At 39.0% G+C, this 24,177-nt stretch overlaps 21 pseudogenes; all 21 read left to right on the forward strand.

Moving 5' to 3' along the window:
- The first annotated feature begins 357 nt into the window (after positions 1 to 357).
- Positions 358 to 476, forward strand: LOC113093453 (uncharacterized; annotated as a pseudogene).
- Positions 477 to 1,026: 550 nt separating this feature from the next.
- Positions 1,027 to 1,145, forward strand: LOC113093486 (uncharacterized; annotated as a pseudogene).
- A 549-nt stretch (positions 1,146 to 1,694) lies between these two features.
- On the forward strand, positions 1,695 to 1,813 carry LOC113093487 (uncharacterized; annotated as a pseudogene).
- Positions 1,814 to 2,301: 488 nt separating this feature from the next.
- LOC113093451 (uncharacterized) lies at positions 2,302 to 2,420 on the forward strand (annotated as a pseudogene).
- A 552-nt stretch (positions 2,421 to 2,972) lies between these two features.
- Positions 2,973 to 3,091, forward strand: LOC113093488 (uncharacterized; annotated as a pseudogene).
- A 487-nt stretch (positions 3,092 to 3,578) lies between these two features.
- Positions 3,579 to 3,697, forward strand: LOC113093466 (uncharacterized; annotated as a pseudogene).
- Positions 3,698 to 4,066: 369 nt separating this feature from the next.
- LOC113093457 (uncharacterized) lies at positions 4,067 to 4,185 on the forward strand (annotated as a pseudogene).
- Positions 4,186 to 4,978: 793 nt separating this feature from the next.
- LOC113093490 (uncharacterized) lies at positions 4,979 to 5,097 on the forward strand (annotated as a pseudogene).
- Positions 5,098 to 6,256: 1,159 nt separating this feature from the next.
- Positions 6,257 to 6,375, forward strand: LOC113093491 (uncharacterized; annotated as a pseudogene).
- A 799-nt stretch (positions 6,376 to 7,174) lies between these two features.
- Positions 7,175 to 7,293, forward strand: LOC113093513 (uncharacterized; annotated as a pseudogene).
- Positions 7,294 to 7,663: 370 nt separating this feature from the next.
- LOC113093492 (uncharacterized) lies at positions 7,664 to 7,782 on the forward strand (annotated as a pseudogene).
- Positions 7,783 to 9,181: 1,399 nt separating this feature from the next.
- LOC113093493 (uncharacterized) lies at positions 9,182 to 9,300 on the forward strand (annotated as a pseudogene).
- A 1,404-nt stretch (positions 9,301 to 10,704) lies between these two features.
- Positions 10,705 to 10,823, forward strand: LOC113093494 (uncharacterized; annotated as a pseudogene).
- Positions 10,824 to 11,374: 551 nt separating this feature from the next.
- LOC113093495 (uncharacterized) lies at positions 11,375 to 11,493 on the forward strand (annotated as a pseudogene).
- Positions 11,494 to 12,891: 1,398 nt separating this feature from the next.
- Positions 12,892 to 13,010, forward strand: LOC113093496 (uncharacterized; annotated as a pseudogene).
- Positions 13,011 to 14,406: 1,396 nt separating this feature from the next.
- On the forward strand, positions 14,407 to 14,525 carry LOC113093497 (uncharacterized; annotated as a pseudogene).
- A 552-nt stretch (positions 14,526 to 15,077) lies between these two features.
- LOC113093454 (uncharacterized) lies at positions 15,078 to 15,197 on the forward strand (annotated as a pseudogene).
- A 1,377-nt stretch (positions 15,198 to 16,574) lies between these two features.
- On the forward strand, positions 16,575 to 16,693 carry LOC113093514 (uncharacterized; annotated as a pseudogene).
- A 1,241-nt stretch (positions 16,694 to 17,934) lies between these two features.
- On the forward strand, positions 17,935 to 18,053 carry LOC113093498 (uncharacterized; annotated as a pseudogene).
- A 1,988-nt stretch (positions 18,054 to 20,041) lies between these two features.
- On the forward strand, positions 20,042 to 20,159 carry LOC113093464 (uncharacterized; annotated as a pseudogene).
- A 2,608-nt stretch (positions 20,160 to 22,767) lies between these two features.
- On the forward strand, positions 22,768 to 22,886 carry LOC113093516 (uncharacterized; annotated as a pseudogene).
- Positions 22,887 to 24,177: the final 1,291 nt, after the last annotated feature.

The following is a 24,177-nucleotide window of genomic DNA, read 5'->3' on the forward strand; positions in this document are numbered from 1 at the left end:
GGAAATTTGTACTAATTATATAATTATCTTGAAACAAAAAGAGTCAATGCCCAATCTTTGAATCTTAGCAGCTATGGACCTGTTTAGTGTTTGGATGGGAGACCGCCTCGGAAAACCAGGTGCTCTAATATTATTGGAAATGTATTACTAATTATATAATAATCTTTAAAAAAAAAAAAAAAGAGTCAATGCCCGATCTCTTAATCTTAGCAGGTATTGGCCTGGTTACTGCTTGGATGGGAGACCGCCTGGGAATACCAGGTGCTTTAAGCTTTAGGGTTTTCTTTCCTACTTATATAATGTACCGGCGATTAGATTGGCTGATCTTTAAATAGCTCTCTCTTTGCAGCAGTCTTCGCTTATGGCCATACCACCCTGGCTATGCCAGATCATGTCTGAGCTCGGAAGCTAAGCAGGTTTGGGCCTGGTTAGTAATTGGATGGGAGACCCCCTGGTAATACCATTTGCTTTAAGATTTTTGTAAATTTTTCACAAATTATATAATAATCTTGAAAAAAAAAAGAGTCAATGCCCATTCTTTGAATCTTAGCAGTCATGGACTTGTGTAGTGTTTGGATGGGAGACCCCCTGGTAATACCAGGTACTCTAATATTATTGGAAATTTATTACTAATTATATAATAATCTTTTAAAAAAAAGAGCCAATGCCCGATCTCTTAATCTTAGCAGGTATTGGCCTGGTTAGTGCTTGGATGGGAGACCGCCTAGGAATACCAGGTGCTGTAAGCTTTTGGGTTTTCATTCCTACTTATATAATGTATGGGCGATTTGATTGGCTGATCTTTAAATAGTCCTCTCTTTGCAGTATCCTTCGCTTGCGACCGTAACAACCTGGCTATGCCTGATCTCGTCTGCTCTCGGAAGCTAAGCAGGTTTGGTCCTGTATAATGTACCGGCGATTAGATTGGCTGATCTTTAAGCTTTAGGGTTTTCTTTCCTACTTATATAATGTACCGGCGATTAGATTGGCTGATCTTTAAATAGCTCTCTCTTTGCAGCAGTCTTCGCTTATGGCCATACCACCCTGGCTATGCCAGATCATGTCTGAGCTCGGAAGCTAAGCAGGTTTGGGCCTGGTTAGTAATTGGATGGGAGACCCCCTGGTAATACCAGTTGCTTTAAGATTTTTGTAAATTTTTCACAAATTATATAATAATCTTGAAAAAAAAAAGAGTCAATGCCCATTCTTTGAATCTTAGCAGTCATGGACCTGTGTAGTGTTTGGATGGGAGACCCCCTGGTAATACCAGGTGCTCTAATATTATTGGAAATTTATTACTAATTATATAATAATCTTAAAAAAAAAGAGCCAATGCCTGATCTCTTAATCTTAGCAGGTATTGGCCTGGTTAGTGCTTGGATGGGAGACCGCCTGGGAATACCAGGTGCTGTAAGCTTTTGGGTTTTCATTCCTACTTATATAATGTATGGGCGATTTGATTGGCTGATCTTTAAATAGTCCTCTCTTTGCAGTATCCTTCGCTTGCGACCGTAACAACCTGGCTATGCCAGATCATGTCTGAGCTCGGAAGCTAAGCAGGTTTGGTCCTGTATAATGTACCGGCGATTAGATTGGCTGATCTTTAAGCTTTAGGGTTTTCTTTCCTACTTATATAATGTACCGGCGATTAGATTGGCTGATCTTTAAATAGCTCTCTCTTTGCAGCAGTCTTCGCTTATGGCCATACCACCCTGGCTATGCCAGATCATGTCTGAGCTCGGAAGCTAAGCAGGTTTGGGCCTGGTTAGTAATTGGATGGGAGACCCCCTGGTAATACCAGTTGCTTTAAGATTTTTGTAAATTTTTCACAAATTATATAATAATCTTGAAAAAAAAAAAGAGTCAATGCCCATTCTTTGAATCTTAGCAGTCATGGACCTGTGTAGTGTTTGGATGGGAGACCCCCTGGTAATACCAGGTGCTCTAATATTATTGGAAATTTATTACTAATTATATAATAATCTTAAAAAAAAGAGCCAATGCCTGATCTCTTAATCTTAGCAGGTATTGGCCTGGTTAGTGCTTGGATGGGAGACCGCCTGGGAATACCAGGTGCTGTAAGCTTTTGGGTTTTCATTCCTACTTATATAATGTATGGGCGATTTGATTGGCTGATCTTTAAATAGTCCTCTCTTTGCAGTATCCTTCGCTTGCGACCGTAACAACCTGGCTATGCCTGATCTCGTCTGCTCTCGGAAGCTAAGCAGGTTTGGTCCTGTATAATGTACCGGCGATTAGATTGGCTGATCTTTAAATAGCTCTCTCTTTGCAGCAGTCTTCGCTTATGGCCATACCACCCTGGCTATGCCAGATCATGTCTGAGCTCGGAAGCTAAGCAGGTGTGGGCCTGGTTAGTAATTGGATGGGAGACCCCCTGGTAATACCAGTTGCTTTAAGATTTTTGTAAATTTTTCACAAATTATATAATAATCTTGAAAAAAAAAAGAGTCAATGCCCATTCTTTGAATCTTAGCAGTCATGGACCTGTTTAGTGTCTGGATGGGAGACCCGCCTCGGAATACCAGGTGCTCTAATATTATTGGAAATTTATTACTAATTATATAATAATCTTAAAAAAAAAGAGCCAATGCCTGATCTCTTAATCTTAGCAGGTATTGGCCTGGTTAGTGCTTGGATGGGAGACCGCCTGGGAATACCAGGTGCTGTAAGCTTTTGGGTTTTTCATTCCTACTTATATAATGTATGGGCGATTTTGATTGGCTGATCTTTAAATAGTCCTCTCTTTGCAGTATCCTTCGCTTGCGACCGTAACAACCTGGCTATGCCAGATCATGTCTGAGCTCGGAAGCTAAGCAGGTTTGGTCCTGTATAATGTACCGGCGATTAGATTGGCTGATCTTTAAGCTTTAGGGTTTTCTTTCCTACTTATATAATGTACCGGCGATTAGATTGGCTGATCTTTAAATAGCTCTCTCTTTGCAGCAGTCTTCGCTTATGGCCATACCACCCTGGCTATGCCAGATCATGTCTGAGCTCGGAAGCTAAGCAGGTTTGGGCCTGGTTAGTAATTGGATGGGAGACCCCCTGGTAATACCAGTTGCTTTAAGATTTTTGTAAATTTTTCACAAATTATATAATAATCTTGAAAAAAAAAAGAGTCAATGCCCATTCTTTGAATCTTAGCAGTCATGGACCTGTGTAGTGTTTGGATGGGAGACCCCCTGGTAATACCAGGTGCTCTAATATTATTGGAAATTTATTACTAATTATATAATAATCTTAAAAAAAAGAGCCAATGCCTGATCTCTTAATCTTAGCAGGTATTGGCCTGGTTAGTGCTTGGATGGGAGACCGCCTGGGAATACCAGGTGCTGTAAGCTTTTGGGTTTTCATTCCTACTTATATAATGTATGGGCGATTTGATTGGCTGATCTTTAAATAGTCCTCTCTTTGCAGTATCCTTCGCTTGCGACCGTAACAACCTGGCTATGCCTGATCTCGTCTGCTCTCGGAAGCTAAGCAGGTTTGGTCCTGTATAATGTACCGGCGATTAGATTGGCTGATCTTTAAATAGCTCTCTCTTTGCAGCAGTCTTCGCTTATGGCCATACCACCCTGGCTATGCCAGATCATGTCTGAGCTCGGAAGCTAAGCAGGTGTGGGCCTGGTTAGTAATTGGATGGGAGACCCCCTGGTAATACCAGTTGCTTTAAAGATTTTTGTAAATTTTTCACAAATTATATAATAATCTTGAAAAAAAAAGAGTCAATGCCCATTCTTTGAATCTTAGCAGTCATGGACCTGTTTAGTGTCTGGATGGGAGACCGCCTCGGAATACCAGGTGCTCTAATATTATTGGAAATTTATTACTAATTATATAATAATCTTAAAAAAAAAAAAAAAAAAAAAAGAGTCAATGCCCGATCTCTTAATCTTAGCAGGTATTGGACTGGTTAGTGCTTGGATGGGAGACCGCCTGGGAATACCAGGTGCTTTAAGCTTTAGGGATTTCTTTCCTACTTATATAATGTACCGGCGATTAGATTGACTGATCTTTAAATAGCTCTCTCTTTGCAGCAGTCTTCGCTTATGGCCATACCACCCTGGCTATGCCAGATCATGTCTGAGCTCGGAAACTAAGCAGGTTTTGGCCTGGTTAGTAATTGGATGGGAGACCCCCTGGTAATACCAGTTGCTTTAAGATTTTTGGAAATTTTTCACAAATTATATAATAATCTTGCAAGAAAAAAAGAAGGAGTCAATGCCCCATATCTGAATCTTAGCAGGTATGGGCCTGGTTAGTAATTGGATGGGAGACACCCTGGTAATACCAGTTGCTTTAAGATTTTTGGAAATTTTTCACAAATTATATAATAATTTTGAAAAAAAAAAAAAAAGTCAATGCCCGATCTCTGAATAATAGCAGGCTTTGCCTGGTTAGTACTTGGATGGAAGACGGCCGGGAAATACCAGTTGCTGTAATATTTTTGGCAATTTTCACTAATTACATAAAAATCTTGCAAAAAAAAAAAAAAAAAGAGTAAATGCCCAATCTTTGAATCTTAGGAGGTATGGACCTGTTTAGTGCTTGGATGGGAGACCGCCTCGGAATACCATTTGCTGTAATATTTTTGGAAATTTGTACTAATTATATAATTATCTTGAAACAAAAAGAGTCAATGCCCAATCTTTGAATCTTAGCAGCTATGGACCTGTTTAGTGTTTGGATGGGAGACCGCCTCGGAAAACCAGGTGCTCTAATATTATTGGAAATGTATTACTAATTATATAATAATCTTTAAAAAAAAAAAAAAAAAAAAAAGAGTCAATGCCCGATCTCTTAATCTTAGCAGGTATTGGCCTGGTTACTGCTTGGATGGGAGACCGCCTGGGAATACCAGGTGCTTTAAGCTTTAGGGTTTTCTTTCCTACTTATATAATGTACCGGCGATTAGATTGGCTGATCTTTAAATAGCTCTCTCTTTGCAGCAGTCTTCGCTTATGGCCATACCACCCTGGCTATGCCAGATCATGTCTGAGCTCGGAAGCTAAGCAGGTTTGGGCCTGGTTAGTAATTGGATGGGAGACCCCCTGGTAATACCAGTTGCTTTAAGATTTTTGTAAATTTTTCACAAATCATATAATAATCTTGAAAAAAAAAGAGTCAATGCCCATTCTTTGAATCTTAGCAGTCATGGACTTGTGTAGTGTTTGGATGGGAGACCCCCTGGTAATACCAGGTGCTCTAATGTTATTGGAAATTTATTACTAATTATATAATAATCTTTAAAAAAAAGAGCCAATGCCCGATCTCTTAATCTTAGCAGGTATTGGCCTGGTTAGTGCTTGGATGGGAGACCGCCTAGGAATACCAGGTGCTGTAAGCTTTTGGGTTTTCATTCCTACTTATATAATGTAATGGGGCGATTTGATTGGCTGATCTTTAAATAGTCCTCTCTTTGCAGTATCCTTCGCTTGCGACCGTAACAACCTGGCTATGCTGATCTCGTCTGCTCTCGGAAGCTAAGGCAGGTTTGGTCCTGTATAATGTACCGGCGATTAGATTGGCTGATCTTTTAAGCTTTAGGGTTTTCTTTCCTACTTATATAATGTACCGGCGATTAGATTGGCTGATCTTTAAATAGCTCTCTCTTTGCAGCAGTCTTCGCTTATGGCCATACCACCCTGGCTATGCCAGATCATGTCTGAGCTCGGAAGCTAAGCAGGTTGGGCCTGGTTAGTAATTGGAATGGGAGACCCCCTGGTAATACCAGTTGCTTTAAGATTTTTGTAAAATTTTTCACCAAATTATAATAATCTTGAAAAAAAAAAGAGTCAATGCCCATTCTTTGAATCTTAGCAGTCATGGACCTGTGTAGTGTTTGGATGGGAGACCCCCTGGTAATACCAGGTGCTCTAATATTATTGGAAATTTATTACTAATTATATAATAATCTTAAAAAAAAAGAGCCAATGCCTGATCTCTTAATCTTAGCAGGTATTGGCCTGGTTAGTGCTTGGATGGGAGACCGCCTGGGAATACCAGGTGCTGTAAGCTTTTGGGTTTTCATTCCTACTTATATAATGTATGGGCGATTTGATTGGCTGATCTTTAAATAGTCCTCTCTTTGCAGTATCCTTCGCTTGCGACCGTAACAACCTGGCTATGCCTGATCTCGTCTGCTTCGGAAGCTAAGCAGGTTTGGTCCTGTATAATGTACCGGCGATTAGATTGGCTGATCTTTAAATAGAGCTCTCTCTTTGCAGCAGTCTTCGCTTATGGCCATACCACCCTGGCTATGCCAGATCATGTCTGAGCTCGGAAGCTAAGCAGGTTTGGGCCTGGTTAGTAATTGGATGGGAGACCCCCTGGTAATACCAGTTGCTTTAAGATTTTTGTAAATTTTTCACAAATTATATAATAATCTTGAAAAAAAAAAGAGTCAATGCCCATTCTTTGAATCTTAGCAGTCATGGACCTGTGTAGTGTTTGGATGGGAGACCCCCTGGTAAATACCAGGTGCTCTAATATTATTGGAAATTTATTACTAATTAATATAATAATCTTTAAAAAAAAGAGCCATGCCTGATCTCTTAATCTTAGCAGGTATTGGCCTGGTTAGTGCTTGGATGGGAGACCGCCTGGGAATACCAGGTGCTGTAAGCTTTTGGGTTTTCATTCCTACTTATATAATGTATGGGCGATTTGATTGGCTGATCTTTAAATAGTCCTCTCTTTGCAGTATCCTTCAAAATGCCCAATCTTTGGATCTTAGGAGGTATGGACCTGTTTAGTGCTTGATGGGAGACCGGCTCGGAATACCAGTTGGCTGTAAATATTTTTGGAGATTCTGTACTAATTATATAATTATCTTGAAACAAAAGAGTCAATGCCCATCTTTGAATTTAGCAGCTATGGACCTGTTTAGGTGTTTGGATGGAGACCGCCTCGGAAAACCAGGTGCTCTAATCATTATTGAAATTTGTACTAATGTATATAATAATCTTTTAAAAAAAAAAAAAAAAAAAAAGAGTCAATGCCCGATCTCTTAATCTTAGGCAGGTATGGCTCTGGTTAGTGCTTGGATGGGAGGACCGCCTGGGAATACCAGGTGCTTTAAGCTTTAGGGTTTTCTTCCTACTTATATTAGATTGGCTGATCTTTAAATAGCTCTCTCTTTGCAGCAGTCTTCGCTTATGGCCATACCACCCTGTCTATGCCAGATCATGTCTGAGCTCGGAAGCTAAGCAGGTTTGGGCCTGGTTAGTAATTGGATGGGAGACCCCCTGGTAATACCAGTTGCTTTAAGATTTTTGTAAATTTTTCACAAATTATATAATAATCTTGAAAAAAAAAAGAGTCAATGCCCATTCTTTGAATCTTAGCAGTCATGGACCTGTTTAGTGTCTGGATGGGAGACCGCCTCGGAATACCAGGTGCTCTAATATTATTGGAAATTTATTACTAATTATATAATAATCTTAAAAAAAAAAAAAAAAAAAAAAAAGAGTCAATGCCCGATCTCTTAATCTTAGCAGGTATTGGCCTGGTTAGTGCTTGGATGGGAGACCGCCTGGGAATACCAGGTGCTTTAAGCTTTAGGGTTTCTTTCCTACTTATATAATGTACCGGCGATTAGATTGACTGATCTTTAAATAGCTCTCTCTTTGCAGCAGTCTTCGCTTATGGCCATACCACCCTGGCTATGCCAGATCATGTCTGAGCTCGGAAGCTAAGCAGGTTTGGGCCTGGTTAGTAATTGGATGGGAGACCCCCTGGTAATACCAGTTGCTTTAAGATTTTTGTAAAATTTTTCACAAATTATATAATAATCTTGAAAAAAAAAGAGTGAATGCCCAATCTTTGAATCTTAGCAGTCATTGACCTGTGTAGTGTTTGGATGGGAGACCCCCTGGTAATACCAGGTGCTCTAATATTATTGGAAATTTATTACTAATTATATAATAATCTTAAAAAAAAAGAGCCAATGCCCGATCTCTTAATCTTAGCAGGTATTGGCCTGGTTAGTGCTTGGATGGGAGACCGCCTCGGAATACCAGGTGCTGTAAGCTTTTGGATTTTCATTCCTACTTATATAATGTATGGGCGATTTGATTGGCTGATCTTTAAATAGTCTTCTCTTTGCAGTATCCTTCGCTTGCGACCGTAACAACCTGGCTATGCCTGATCTCGTCTGCTCTCGGAAGCTAAGCAGGTTTGGTCCTGTATAATGTACCGGCGATTAGATTGGCTGATCTTTAAATAGCTCTCTCTTTGCAGCAGTCTTCGCTTATGGCCATTCCACCCTGGCTATGCCAGATCATGTCTGAGCTCGGAAACTAAGCAGGTTTCGGCCTGGTTAGTAATTGGATGGCAGACCCCCTGGTAATACCAGTTGCTTTAAGATTTTTGGAAATTTTTCACAAATTATATAATAATCTTGCAAGAAAAAAAGAAAGGAGTCAATGCCCCATATCTGAATCTTAGCAGGTATGGTGCCTGGTTAGTAATTGGATGGGAGACACCCTGGTAATACCAGTTGCTTTAAGATTTTTGGAAATTTTTCACAAATTATATAATAATCTTGAAAAAAAAAAAAAGTCAATGCCCGATCTCTGAATAATAGCAGGTTTTGCCTGGTTAGTACTTGGATGGAAGACGGCCGGGAAATACCAGTTGCTGTAATATTTTTGGCAATTTTTAGTAATTACATAATAATCTTGCAACAAAAAAAAAAAAAAGAGTAAATGCCCAATCTTTGAATCTTAGGAGGTATGGACCTGTTTAGTGCTTGGATGGGAGACCGCCTCGGAATACCAGTTGCTGTAATATTTTGGAAATTTGTACTAATTATATAATTATCTTGAAACAAAAAGAGTCAATGCCCAATCTTTGAATCTTAAGCAGCTATGGACCTGTTTAGTGTTTGGATGGGAGACCGCCTCGGAAAACCAGGTGCTCTAATATTATTGGAAATTTATTACTAATTATATAATAATCTTAAAAAAAAAAAAAAAAAAAAAAGAGTCAATGCCCGATCTCTTAATCTTAGCAGGTATTGGCCTGGTTAGTGCTTGGATGGGAGACCGCCTGGGAATACCAGGTGCTTTAAGCTTTAGGGTTTTCTTTCCTACTTATATAATGTACCGGCGATTAGATTGACTGATCTTTAAATAGCTCTCTCTTTGCAGCAGTCTTCGCTTATGGCCATACCACCCTGGCTATGCCAGATCATGTCTGAGCTCGGAAGCTAAGCAGGTTTGGGCCTGGTTAGTAATTGGATGGGAGACCCCCTGGTAATACCAGTTGCTTTAAGATTTTTGTAAATTTTTCACAAATTATATAATAATCTTGAAAAAAAAAAAGAGTGAATGCCCATTCTTTGAATCTTAGCAGTCATTGACCTGTGTAGTGTTTGGATGGGAGACCCCCTGTTAATACCAGGTGCTCTAATATTATTGGAAATTTATTACTAATTATATAATAATCTTAAAAAAAAGAGCCAATGCCCGATCTCTTAATCTTAGCAGGTATTGGCCTGGTTAGTGCTTGGATGGGAGACCGCCTCGGAATACCAGGTGCTGTAAGCTTTTGGATTTTCATTCCTACTTATATAATGTATGGGCGATTTGATTGGCTGATCTTTAAATAGTCTTCTCTTTGCAGTATCCTTCGCTTGCGACCGTAACAACCTGGCTATGCCTGATCTCGTCTGCTCTCGGAAGATAAGCAGGTTTGGTCCTGTATAATGTACCGGCGATTAGATTGGCTGATCTTTAAATAGGTCTCTCTTTGCAGCAGTCTTCGCTTATGGCCATTCCACCCTGGCTATGCCAGATCATGTCTGAGCTCGGAAACTAAGCAGGTTTCGGTCCTGGTTAGTAATTGGATGGCAGACCCCCTGGTAATACCAGTTGCTTTAAGATTTTTGGAAATTTTTCACAAATTATATAATAATCTTGCAAGAAAAAAAGAAAGGAGTCAATGCCCCATATCTGAATCTTAGCAGGTATGGGCCTGGTTAGTAATTGGATGGGAGACACCCTGGTAATACCAGTTGCTTTAAGATTTTTGGAAATTTTTCACAAATTATATAATAATTTTGAAAAAAAAAAAAAAGTCAATGCCCGATCTCTGAATAATAGCAGGTTTTGCCTGGTTAGTACTTGGATGGAAGACGGCCGGGAAATACCAGTTGCTGTAATATTTTTGGCAATTTTTACTAATTACATAATAATCTTGCAAAAAAAAAAAAAAAAATAGTAAATGCACAATCTTTGAATCTTAGGAGGTATGGACCTGTTTAGTGCTTGGATGGGAGACCGCCTCGGAATACCATTGCTGTAATATTTTTGGAAATTTGTACTAATTATATAATTATCTTGAAACAAAAAGAGTCAATGCCCAATCTTTGAATCTTAGCATCTATGGACCTGTTTAGTGTTTGGATGGGAGACCGCCTCGGAAAACCAGGTGCTCTAATATTATTGGAAATGTATTACTAATTATATAATAATCTTTAAAAAAAAAAAAAAAAAAAAAAAAAGAGTCAATGCCCGATCTCTTAATCTTAGCAGGTATTGGCCTGGTTACTGCTTGGATGGGAGACCGCCTGGGAATACCAGGTGCTTTAAGCTTTAGGGTTTTCTTTCCTACTTATATAATGTACCGGCGATTAGATTGGCTGATCTTTAAATAGCTCTCTCTTTGCAGCAGTCCTTCGCTTATGGCCATACCACCCTGGCTATGCCAGATCATGTCTGAGCTCGGAAGCTAAGCAGGTTTGGGCCTGGTTAGTAATTGGATGGGAGACCCCCTGGTAATACCAGTTGCTTTAAGATTTTTGGTAAATTTTTTCACAAATCATATAATAATCTTGAAAAAAAAAGAGTCAATGCCCATTCTTTGAATCTTAGCAGTCATGGACTTGTGTAGTGTTTGGATGGGAGACCCCCTGGTAATACCAGGTGCTCTAATGTTATTGGAAATTTATTACTAATTATATAATAATCTTTAAAAAAAAGAGCCAATGCCCGATCTCTTAATCTTAGCAGGTATTGGCCTGGTTAGTGCTTGGATGGGAGGACCGCCTAGGAATACCAGGTGCTGTAAGCTTTTGGGTTTTCATTCCTACTTATATAATGTATGGGCGATTTGATTGGCTGATCTTTAAATAGTCCTCTCTTTGCAGTATCCTTCGCTTGCGACCGTAACAACCTGGCTATGCCTGATCTCGTCTGCTCTCGGAAGCTAAGCAGGTTTGGTCCTGTATAATGTACCGGCGATTAGATTGGCTGATCTTTAAGCTTTAGGGTTTTCTTTCCTACTTATATAATGTACCGGCGATTAGATTGGCTGATCTTTAAATAGCTCTCTCTTTGCAGCAGTCTTCGCTTATGGCCATACCACCCTGGCTATGCCAGATCATGTCTGAGCTCGGAAGCTAAGCAGGTTTGGGCCTGGTTAGTAATTGGATGGGAGACCCCCTGGTAATACCAGTTGCTTTAAGATTTTTGTAAATTTTTCACAAATTATATAATAATCTTGAAAAAAAAAAGAGTCAATGCCCATTCTTTGAATCTTAGCAGTCATGGACCTGTGTAGTGTTTGGATGGGAGACCCCCTGGTAATACCAGGTGCTCTAATATTATTGGAAATTTATTACTAATTATATAATAATCTTAAAAAAAAAGAGCCAATGCCTGATCTCTTAATCTTAGCAGGTATTGGCCTGGTTAGTGCTTGGATGGGAGACCGCCTGGGAATACCAGGTGCTGTAAGCTTTTGGGTTTTCATTCCTACTTATATAATGTATGGGCGATTTGATTGGCTGATCTTTAAATAGTCCTCTCTTTGCAGTATCCTTCGCTTGCGACCGTAACAACCTGGCTATGCCTGATCTCGTCTGCTCTCGGAAGCTAAGCAGGTTTGGTCCTGTATAATGTACGGCGATTAGATTGGCTGATCTTTAAATAGGTCTCTCTTTGCAGCAGTCTTCGCTTATGGCCATTCCACCCTGGCTATGCCAGATCATGTCTGAGCTCGGAAACTAAGCAGGTTTCGGTCTGGTTAGTAATTGGATGGCAGACCCCCTGGTAATACCAGTTGCTTTAAGATTTTTGGAAATTTTTCACAAATTATATAATAATCTTGCAAGAAAAAAGAAAGGAGTCAATGCCCCATATCTGAATCTTAGCAGGTATGGGCCTGGTTAGTAATTGGATGGGAGACACCCTGGTAATACCAGTTGCTTTAAGATTTTTGGAAATTTTTCACAAATTATATAATAATCTTGAAAAAAAAAAAAAAGTCAATTCCCGATCTCTGAATAATAGCAGGTTTTGCCTGGTTAGTACTTGGATGGAAGACGGCCGGGAAATACCAGTTGCTGTAATATTTTTGGCAATTTTTAGTAATTACATAATAATCTTGCAACAAAAAAAAAAAAAAGAGTAAATGCCCAATCTTTGAATCTTAGGAGGTATGGACCTGTTTAGTGCTTGGATGGGAGACCGCCTCGGAATACCAGTTGCTGTAATATTTTGGAAATTTGTACTAATTATATAATTATCTTGAAACAAAAAGAGTCAATGCCCAATCTTTGAATCTTAAGCAGCTATGGACCTGTTTAGTGTTTGGATGGGAGACCGCCTCGGAAAACCAGGTGCTCTAATATTATTGGAAATTTATTACTAATTATATAATAATCTTAAAAAAAAAAAAAAAAAAAAAAAGAGTCAATGCCCGATCTCTTAATCTTAGCAGGTATTGGCCTGGTTAGTGCTTGGATGGGAGACCGCCTGGGAATACCAGGTGCTTTAAGCTTTAGGGTTTTCTTTCCTACTTATATAATGTACCGGCGATTAGATTGACTGATCTTTAAATAGCTCTCTCTTTGCAGCAGTCTTCGCTTATGGCCATACCACCCTGGCTATGCCAGATCATGTCTGAGCTCGGAAGCTAAGCAGGTTTGGGCCTGGTTAGTAATTGGATGGGAGACCCCCTGGTAATACCAGTTGCTTTAAGATTTTTGTAAATTTTTCACAAATTATATAATAATCTTGAAAAAAAAAAGAGTGAATGCCCATTCTTTGAATCTTAGCAGTCATGACCTGTGTAGTGTTTTGGATGGGAGACCCCCTGTTAATACCAGGTGCTCTAATATTATTGGAAATTTATTACTAATTATATAATAATCTTAAAAAAAAAGAGCCAATGCCCGATCTCTTAATCTTAGCAGGTATTGGCCTGGTTAGTGCTTGGGATGGGAGACCGCCTCGGAATACCAGGTGCTGTAAGCTTTTGGATTTCATTCCTACTTATATAATGTATGGGCGATTTGATTGGCTGATCTTTAAATAGTCTTCTCTTTGCAGTATCCTTCGCTTGCGACCGTAACAACCTGGCTATGCCTGATCTCGTCTGCTCTCGGAAGATAAGCAGGTTTGGTCCTGTATAATGTACCGGCGATTAGATTGGCTGATCTTTAAATAGGTCTCTCTTTGCAGCAGTCTTCGCTTATGGCCATTCCACCTGGCTATGCCAGATCATGTCTGAGCTCGGAAACTAAGCAGGTTTCGGTCTGGTTAGTAATTGGATGGCAGACCCCCTGGTAATACCAGTTGCTTTAAGATTTTTGGAAATTTTTCACAAATTATATAATAATCTTGCAAGAAAAAAAGAAAGGAGTCAATGCCCATATCTGAATCTTAGCAGGTATGGGCCTGGTTAGTAATTGGATGGGAGACACCCTGGTAATACCAGTTGCTTTAAGATTTTTGGAAATTTTTCACAAATTATATAATAATCTTGAAAAAAAAAAAAAAGTCAATGCCCGATCTCTGAATAATAGCAGGTTTTGCCTGGTTAGTACTTGGATGGAAGACGGCCGGGAAATACCAGTTGCTGTAATATTTTTGGCAATTTTTACTAATTACATAAAAATCTTGCAAAAAAAAAAAAAAAGAGTAAATGCCCAATCTTTGAATCTTAGGAGGTATGGGACCTGTTTAGTGCTTGGATGGGAGACCGCCTCGGAATACCAGTTGCTGTAATATTTTTGGAAATTTGTACTAATTATATAATTATCTTGAAACAAAAAGAGTCAATGCCCAATCTTTGAATCTTAGCAGCTATGGACCTGTTTAGTGTTGGATGGGAGACCGCCTCGGAAACCAGGTGCTCTAATATTATTGGAAATGTATTACTAATTATATAATAATCTTTAAAAAAAAAAAAAAAAAAAAAAAGAGTCAATGCCCGATCTCTTAATCTTAGCAGGTATTGGCCTGGTTACTGCTTGGATGGGAGACCGCCTGGGAAATACCAGGTGCTTAAGCTTTAGGGTTTTCTTTCCTACTTATATAATGTACCGGCGATTAGATTGGCTGATCTTTAAATAGCTCTCTCTTTGCAGCAGTCTTCGCTTATGGCCATACCACCCTGGCTATGCCAGATCATGTCTGAGCTCGGAAGCTAAGCAGGTTTGGGCCTGGTTAGTAATTGGATGGGAGACCCCCTGGTAATACCAGTTGCTTTAAGATTTTTGTAAATTTTTCACAAATCATATAATAATCTTGAAAAAAAAAAGAGTCAATGCCCATTCTTTGAATCTTAGCAGTCATGGACTTGTGTAGTGTTTGGATGGGAGACCCCCTGGTAATACCAGGTGCTCTAATGTTATTGGAAATTTATTACTAATTATATAATAATCTTTAAAAAAAAGAGCCAATGCCCGATCTCTTAATCTTAGCAGGTATTGGCCTGGTTAGTGCTTGGATGGGAGACCGCCTAGGAATACCAGGTGCTGTAAGCTTTTGGGTTTTCATTCCTACTTATATAATGTATGGGCGATTTGATTGGCTGATCTTTAAATAGTCCTCTCTTTGCAGTATCCTTCGCTTGCGACCGTAAACAACCCTGGCTATGCCTGATCTCGTCTGCTCTCGGAAGGCTAAGCAGGTTTGGTCCTGTATAATGTACCGGCGATTAGATTGGCTGATCTTTAAGCTTTAGGGTTTTCTTTCCTACTTATATAATGTACCGGCGATTAGATTGGCTGATCTTTAAATAGCTCTCTCTTTGCAGCAGTCTTCGCTTATGGCCATACCACCCTGGGCTATGCCAGATCATGTCTGAGCTCGGAAGCTAAGCAGGTTTGGGCCTGGTTAGTAATTGGATGGGAGACCCCCTGGTAATACCAGTTGCTTTAAGATTTTTGTAAATTTTTCACAAATTATATAATAATCTTGAAAAAAAAAAGAGTGAATGCCCATTCTTTGAATCTTAGCAGTCATTGGACCTGTGTAGTGTTTGGATGGGAGACCCCCTGGTAATACCAGGTGCTCTAATATTATTGGAAATTTATTACTAATTATATAATAATCTTAAAAAAAAAAGAGCCAATGCCCGATCTCTTAATCTTAGCAGGTATTGGCCTGGTTAGTGCTTGGATGGGAGACCGCCTGGGAATACCAGGTGCTGTAAGCTTTTGGATTTTCATTCCTACTTATATAATGTATGGGCGATTTGATTGGCTGATCTTTAAATAGTCTTCTCTTTGCAGTATCCTTCGCTTGCGACCGTAACAACCTGGCTATGCCTGATCTCGTCTGCTCTCGGAAGCTAAGCAGGTTTGGTCCTGTATAATGTACCGGCGATTAGATTGGCTGATCTTTAAATAGCTCTCTCTTTGCAGCAGTCTTCGCTTATGGCCATTCCACCCTGGCTATGCCAGATCATGTCTGAGCTCGGAAACTAAGCAGGTTTCGGCCTGGTTAGTAATTGGATGGCAGACCCCCTGGTAATACCAGTTGCTTTAAGATTTTTGGAAATTTTTCACAAATTATATAATAATCTTGCAAGAAAAAAAGAAAGGAGTCAATGCCCCATATCTGAATCTTAGCAGGTATGGGCCTGGTTAGTAATTGGATGGGAGACACCCTGGTAATACCAGTTGCTTTAAGATTTTTGGAAATTTTCACAAATTATATAATAATCTTGAAAAAAAAAAAAAAGTCAATAATAGCAGGTTTTTGCCTGGTTAGTACTTGGATGGAAGACGGCCGGGAAATACCAGTTGCTGTAATATTTTTGGCAATTTTTACTAATTACATAATAATCTTGCAACAAAAAAAAAAAAAAGAGTAAATGCCCAATCTTTGAATCTTAGGAGGTATGGACCTGTTTAGTGCTTGGATGGGGAGACCGCCTCGGAATACCAGTTGCTGTAATATTTTTGGAAATTTGTACTAATTATATAATTATCTTGAAACAAAAAGAGTCAATGCCCAATCTTTGAATCTTAGCAGCTATGGACCTGTTTAGTGTTTGGATGGGAGACCGCCTCGGAAAACCAGGTGCTCTAATATTATTGGAAATTTATTACTAATTATATAATAATCTTAAAAAAAAAAAAAAAAAAAAAAAATGAGTCAATGCCCGATCTCTTAATCTTAGCAGGTATTGGCCTGGTTAGTGCTTGGATGGGAGACCGCCTGGGAATACCAGGTGCTTTAAGCTTTAGGGTTTTCTTTCCTACTTATATTATGATTGGCTGATCTTTAAATAGCTCTCTCTTTGCAGCAGTCTTCGCTTATGGCCATACCACCCTGTCTATGCCAGATCATGTCTGAGCTCGGAAGCTAAGCAGGTTTGGGCCTGGTTAGTAATTGGATGGGAGACCCCCTGGTAATACCAGTTGCTTTAAGATTTTTGTCAATTTTTCACAAATTATATAATAATCTTGAAAAAAAAAGAGTCAATGCCCATTCTTTGAATCTTAGCAGTCATGGACCTGTTTAGTGTCTGGATGGGAGACCGCCTCGGAATACCAGGTGCTCTAATATTATTGGAAATTTATTACTAATTATATAATAATCTTAAAAAAAAAAAAAAAAAAAAAAAAAAAGAGTCAATGCCCGATCTCTTAATCTTAGCAGGTATTGGCCTGGTTAGTGCTTGGATGGGAGACGCCTGGGAATACCAGGTGCTTTAAGCTTTAGGGTTTTCTTTCCTACTTATATATGTACCGGCGATTAGATTGGACTGATCTTTAAATAGCTCTCTCTTTGCAGCAGTCTTCGCTTATGGCCATACCACCGCTTGGCGTAATGCCAGATCATGTCATGAGCCTCCGAAGCTAAGCAGGGTTGGGCCTGGTTAAGTAATTGTTGGATTGGAGACCCCCTGGTAATACCAGTCTGCTTAAGACTTTTTGTCAAATTTTTCACAAATTATATAATAATCTTGAAAAAAAAGAGTGAATGCCCAATCTTTGAATCTTAGCAGTATTGACCTGTGTAGTGTTTGGATGGGAGACCCCCTGGTAATACCAGGTGCTCTATATTATTGGAAATTTATTACTAATTATATAATAATCTTAAAAAAAAGAGCCAATGCCCGATCTCTTAATCTTAGCAGGTATTGGCCTGGTTAGTGCTTGGATGGGAGACCGCCTCGGAATACCAGGTGCTGTAAGCTTTTGGATTTTCATTCCTACTTATATAATGTATGGGCGATTTGATTGGCTGATCTTTAAATAGTCTTCTCTTTGCAGTATCCTTCGCTTGCGACCGTAACAACCTGGCTATGCCTGATCTCGTCTGCTCTCGGAAGCTAAGCAGGTTTGGTCCTGTATAATGTACCGGCGATTAGATTGGCTGATCTTTAAATAGCTCTCTCTTTTAGTGTTTGGATGGGAGACCGCCTCGGAAAACCAGGTGCTCTAATATTATTGGAAATTTATTACTAATTATATAATAATCTTAAAAAAAAAAAAAAAAAAAAAAAGAGTCAATGCCCGATCTCTTAATCTTAGCAGGTATTGGCCTGGTTAGTGCTTGGATGGGAGACCGCCTGGGAATACCAGGTGCTTTAAGCTTTAGGGTTTTCTTTCCTACTTATATTAGATTTGGCTGATCTTTAAATAGCTCTCTCTTTGCAGCAGTCTTCGCTTATGGCCATACCACCCTGGCTATGCCAGATCATGTCTGAGCTCGGAAGCTAAGCAGGTTTGGGCCTGGTTAGTAATTGGATGGGAGACCCCCTGGTAATACCAGTTGCTTTAAGATTTTTGTAAATTTTTCACAAATTATATAATAATCTTGAAAAAAAAAAGAGTCAATGCCCATTCTTTGAATCTTAGCAGTCATGGACCTGTTTAGTGTCTGGATGGGAGACCGCCTCGGAATACCAGGTGCTCTAATATTATTGGAAATTTATTACTAATTATATAATAATCTTTAAAAAAAAAAAAGAGTCAATGCCCGATCTCTTAATCTTAGCAGGTATTGGCCTGGTTAGTGCTTGGATGGGAGACCGCCTGGGAATACCAGGTGCTTAAGCTTTTGGTTTTCTTTCCTACTTATATAATGTATGGGCGATTTGATTGGCTGATCTTTAAATAGTCTTCTCTTTGCAGTATCCTTCGCTTGCGACCGTAACAACCTGGCTATGCCTGATCTCGTCTGCTCTCGGAAGCTAAGCAGGTTTGGTCCTGTATAATGTACCGGCGATTAGATGGCTGATCTTTAAATAGTCTCTCTTTGCAGCAGTCTTCGCTTATGGCCATTCCACCCTGGCTATGCCAGATCATGTCTGAGCTCGGAAACTAAGCAGGTTTCGGCCTGGTTAGTAATTGGATGGCAGACCCCCTGGTAATACCAGTTGCTTTAAGATTTTTGGAAATTTTTTCACAAATTATATAATAATCTTGCAAGAAAAAAAGAAAGGAGTCAATGCCCATATCTGAATCTTAGCAGGTATGGGCCTGGTTAGTAATTGGATGGGAGACACCCTGGTAATACCAGTTGCTTTAAGATTTTTGGAAATTTTTTCACAAATTATATAATAATCTTTGAAAAAAAAAAAAAAAAGTCATAATAGCAGGTTTGCCTGGTTAGTACTTGGATGGAAGACGGCCGGGGAAATACCAGTTGCTGTAATATTTTTGGCAATTTTTACTAATTACATAATAATCTTGCAACAAAAAAAAAAAAGAGTAAATGCCCAATCTTTGGATCTTAGGAGGTATGGACCTGTTTTAGTGCTTTGGATGGGAGACCGCCTCGGAATACCAGTTGCTGTAATATTTTTGGAAATTTGTACTAATTATATAATTATCTTGAAACAAAAAAGAGTCAATGCCCAATCTTTGAATCTTAGCAGCTATGTCTTCGCTTATGGCCATTCCACCCTGGCTATGCCAGATCATGTCTGAGCTCGGAAACTAAGCAGGTTTCGGCCTGGTTAGTAATTGGATGGCAGACCCCCTGGTAATACCAGTTGCTTTAAGATTTTTGGAAATTTTTCACAAATTATATAATAATCTTGCAAGAAAAAAAGAAAGGAGTCAATGCCCCATATCTGAATCTTAGCAGTATGGGCCTGGTTAGTAATTGGATGGGAGACACCCTGGTAATACCAGTGCTTTAAGATTTTTGGAAATTTTTCACAAATTATATAATAATCTTGAAAAAAAAAAAAAAAGTCAATAATAGCAGTTTTTGCCTGGTTAGTACTTGGATGGAAGACGCGGGAAATACCAGTTGCTGTAATATTTTTGGCAATTTTTACTAATTACATAATAATCTTGCAACAAAAAAAAAAAAAAGAGTAAATGCCCAATCTTTGAATCTTAGGAGGTATGGACCTGTTTAGTGCTTGGATGGGAGACCGCCTCGGAATACCAGTTGCTGTAATATTTTTGGAAATTTGTACTAATTATATAATTATCTTGAAACAAAAAGAGTCAATGCCCAATCTTTGAATCTTAGCAGCTATGGACCTGTTTAGTGTTTGGATGGGAGACCGCCTCGGAAAACCAGGTGCTCTAATATTATTGGAAATTTATTACTAATTATATAATAATCTTTAAAAAAAAAAAAAAAAAAAAAAAAGAGTCAATGCCCGATCTCTTAATCTTAGCAGGTATTGGCCTGGTTAGTGCTTGGATGGGAGACCGCCTGGGAATACCAGGTGCTTTAAGCTTTAGGGTTTTCTTTCCTACTTATATTAGATTGGCTGATCTTTAAATAGCTCTCTCTTTGCAGCAGTCTTCGCTTATGGCCATACCACCCTGTCTATGCCAGATCATGTCTGAGCTCGGAAGCTAAGCAGGTTTGGGCCTGGTTAGTAATTGGATGGGAGACCCCTGGTAATACCAGTTGCTTTAAGATTTTTGTAAATTTTCACAATCATATAATAATTCTTGAAAAAAAAAGAGTCAATGCCCATTCTTTGAATCTTAGCAGTCATGGACCTGTTAGTGTCTGGATGGGAGACCGCCTCGGAATACCAGGTTGCTCTAATATTATTGGAAATTTATTACTAATTATATAATAATCTTAAAAAAAAAAAAACAAAAAAAAAAAAAAAAAAAAAAAAAGAGTCAATGCCCGATCTCTTAATCTTAGCAGGTATTGGCCTGGTTAGTGCTTGGATGGGGAGACCGCCTGGGAATACCAGGTGCTTTAAGCTTTAGGGTTTTCTTTCCTACTTATATAATGTACCGGCGATTAGATTGACTGATCTTTAAATAGCTCTCTCTTTGCAGCAGTCTTCGCTTATGGCCATACCACCCTGGCTATGCCAGATCATGTCTGAGCTCGGAAGCTAAGCAGGTTTGGGCCTGGTTAGTAATTGGATGGAGACCCCCTGGTAATACCAGTTGCTTTTAAGATTTTTTGTAAATTTTTCACAAATTATATAATAATCTTGAAAAAAAAAGAGTGAATGCCCATCTTTGAATCTTAGCCCTGGAAATACCAGGTGCTCTAATATTTTTGGAAATTTTTACTAATTATATAATAATCTTGCCTAAGCAGGTTTGGGCCTGGTTAGTAATTGGATGGGAGACCCCCTGGTAATACCAGTTGCTTTAAGATTTTTGTAAATTTTTCACAAATTATATAATAATCTTGAAAAAAAAAAGAGTCAATGCCCATTCTTTGAATCTTAGCAGTCATGACCTGTGTAGTGTTTGGATGGGAGACCCCCTGGTAATACCAGGTGCTCTAATATTATTGGAAATTTATTACTAATTATATAATAATCTTAAAAAAAAAAGCCAATGCCCGATCTCTTAATCTTAGCAGGTATTGGCCTGGTTAGTGCTTGGATGGGAGACCGCCTCGGAATACCAGGTGCTGTAAGCTTTTGGGTTTTCATTCCTACTTATATAATGTATGGGCGATTTGATTGGCTGATCTTTAAATAGTCCTCTCTTTGCAGTATCCTTCGCTTGCGACCGTAACAACCTGGCTATGCCTGATCTCGTCTGCTCTCGGAAGCTAAGCAGGTTTGGTCCTGTATAATGTACCGGCGATTAGATTGGCTGATCTTTAAATAGCTCTCTCTTTGCAGCAGTCTTCGCTTATGGCCATTCCACCCTGGCTATGCCAGATCATGTCTGAGCTCGGAAACTAAGCAGGTTTCGGCCTGGTTAGTAATTGGATGGCAGACCCCCTGGTAATACCAGTTGCTTTGATTTTTGGAAATTTTTCACAAATTATATAATAATGCAAGAAAAAAAAAAAAAAGAGCAGATGCCCATATCTGAATCTTAGCAGGTATGGGCCTGGTTAGTAATTGGATGGGAGACACCCTGGTAATACCAGTTGCTTTAAGATTTTTGGAAATTTTTCACAAATTATATAATAATCTTGAAAAAAAAAAAAAGTCAATAATAATAGCAGGTTTTGCCTGGTTAGTACTTGGATGGAAGACGGCCGGGAAATTAGCCAGTTGCCTGTAAATATTTTTTGGCAATTTTTACTTATTACATTAATAATCTTGCAACAAAAAAAAAAATAAAAGATGTAAATGGCCCAATGCTTTTGCGATCTTAGGAGGTATGGACCTGTTTAGTGCTTGGATGGGAGACCGCCTCGGAATACCAGTTTGCTCTGTTAATATTTTTGGAAATTTGTACTAATTATGATAATTATCTTTGAAACAAAAAGACGTCAATGCCCAATCTTGGGAATCTTAGCAAGCTATGGACCTGTTTTAGTGTTGGATGGGAACGGGAGACCGCCTCGGAAAACCAGGTGCTCTAATATTATTGGAATTTGTACTAATTATTATAATAATACTTTAAAAAAAAAAAAAAATAACGACGCACAAAAAGAAGTCAATGGCCCGATCTTCTTAATTCTTAGCAGGTATTGGCCTGGTTAGTGCGTTGGATGGGAGACCGCCTGGGAAATACCAGGTGCTTTTAAGCTTTGGGTTCTTTCCTACTTTTATTAGATTGGCTGATCTTTTAAATAGCTCTCTCTTTGCAGCAGTCTTCGCTTATGGCCATACCACCCTGTCTATGCCAGATCATGTCTGAGCTCGGGAAGCTTAAGCAGGTTTGGCCTGGTTAGTAATTGGATGGGAGACCCCCTGGTAATACCAGTTGCTTTAAGATTTTTGTAAATTTTTCACAAATTATATAATAATCTTGAAAAAAAAAAGAGTCAATGCCCATTCTTTGAATCTTAGCAGTCATGGACCTGTTTAGTGTCTGGATGGGAGACCGCCTCGGAATACCAGGTGCTCTAATATTATTTGGAAATTATTACTAATATATAATAATCTTAAAAAAAAAAAAAAAAAAAAAAAAAGAGTCAATGCCCGATCTCTTAATCTTAGCAGGTATTGGCCTGGTTAGTGCTTGGATGGGAGACCGCCTGGGAATACCAGGTGCTTAAGCTTTAGGGTTTTCTTTCCTACTTATATAATGTACCGGCGATTAGATTGACTGATCTTTAAATAGCTCTCTCTTTGCAGCAGTCTTCGCTTTATGGCCATACCACCCTGGCTATGCCAGATCATGTCTGAGCTCGGAAGCTAAGCAGGTTTGGGCCTGGTTAGTAATTGGATGGGAGACCCCCTGGTAATACCAGTTGCTTTAAGATTTTTGTAAATTTTTCACAAATTATATAATAATCTTGAAAAAAAAAAAGAGTGAATGCCCAATCTTTGAATCTTAGCAGTCATTGACCTGTGTAGTGTTTGGATGGGAGACCCCCTGGTAATACCAGGTGCTCTAATATTATTGGAAATTTATTACTAATTATATAATAATCTTAAAAAAAAGAGCCAATGCCCAATCTCTTAATCTTAGCAGGTATTGGCCTGGTTAGTGCTTGGATGGGAGACCGCCTCGGAATACCAGGTGCTGTAAGCTTTTGGATTTTCATTCCTACTTATATAATGTATGGGTGATTTGATTGGCTGATCTTTAAATAGTCTTCTCTTTGCAGTATCCTTCGCTTGCGACCGTAACAACCTGGCTATGCCTGATCTCGTCTGCTCTCGGAAGCTAAGCAGGTTTGGTCCTGTATAATGTACCGGCGATTAGATTGGCTGATCTTTAAATAGCTCTCTCTTTGCAGCAGTCTTCGCTTATGGCCATTCCACCCTGGCTATGCCAGATCATGTCTGAGCTCGGAAACTAAGCAGGTTTCGGCCTGGTTAGTAATTGGATGGCAGACCCCCTGGTAATACCAGTTGCTTTAAGATTTTTGGAAATTTTTCACAAATTATATAATAATCTTGCAAGAAAAAAAGAAAGGAGTCAATGCCCCATATCTGAATCTTAGCAGGTATGGGCCTGGTTAGTAATTGGATGGGAGACACCCTGGTAATACCAGTTGCTTTAAGATTTTTGGAAATTTTTCACAAATTATATAATAATCTTGAAAAAAAAAAAAAAGTCAATTCCCGATCTCTGAATAATAGCAGGTTTTGCCTGGTTAGTACTTGGATGGAAGACGGCCGGGAAATACCAGTTGCTGTAATATTTTTGGCAATTTTTACTAATTACATAATAATCTTGCAACAAAAAAAAAAAAAGAGTAAATGCCCAATCTTTGAATCTTAGGAGGTATGGACCTGTTTAGTGCTTGGATGGGAGACCGCCTCGGAATACCAGTTGCTGTAATATTTTTGGAAATTTGTACTAATTATATAATTATCTTGAAACAAAAAGAGTCAATGCCCAATCTTTGAATCTTAAGCAGCTATGGACCTGTTTAGTGTTTGGATGGGAGACCGCCTCGGAAAACCAGGTGCTCTAATATTATTGGAAATTTATTACTAATTATATAATAATCTTAAAAAAAAAAAAAAAAAAAAAAAAGAGTCAATGCCCGATCTCTTAATCTTAGCAGGTATTGGCCTGGTTAGTGCTTGGATGGGAGACCG

The sequence above is a fragment of the Carassius auratus genome, unplaced genomic scaffold (genome assembly GCF_003368295.1).
Source record: "Carassius auratus strain Wakin unplaced genomic scaffold, ASM336829v1 scaf_tig00215035, whole genome shotgun sequence".
NCBI lineage: Eukaryota > Metazoa > Chordata > Actinopteri > Cypriniformes > Cyprinidae > Carassius > Carassius auratus.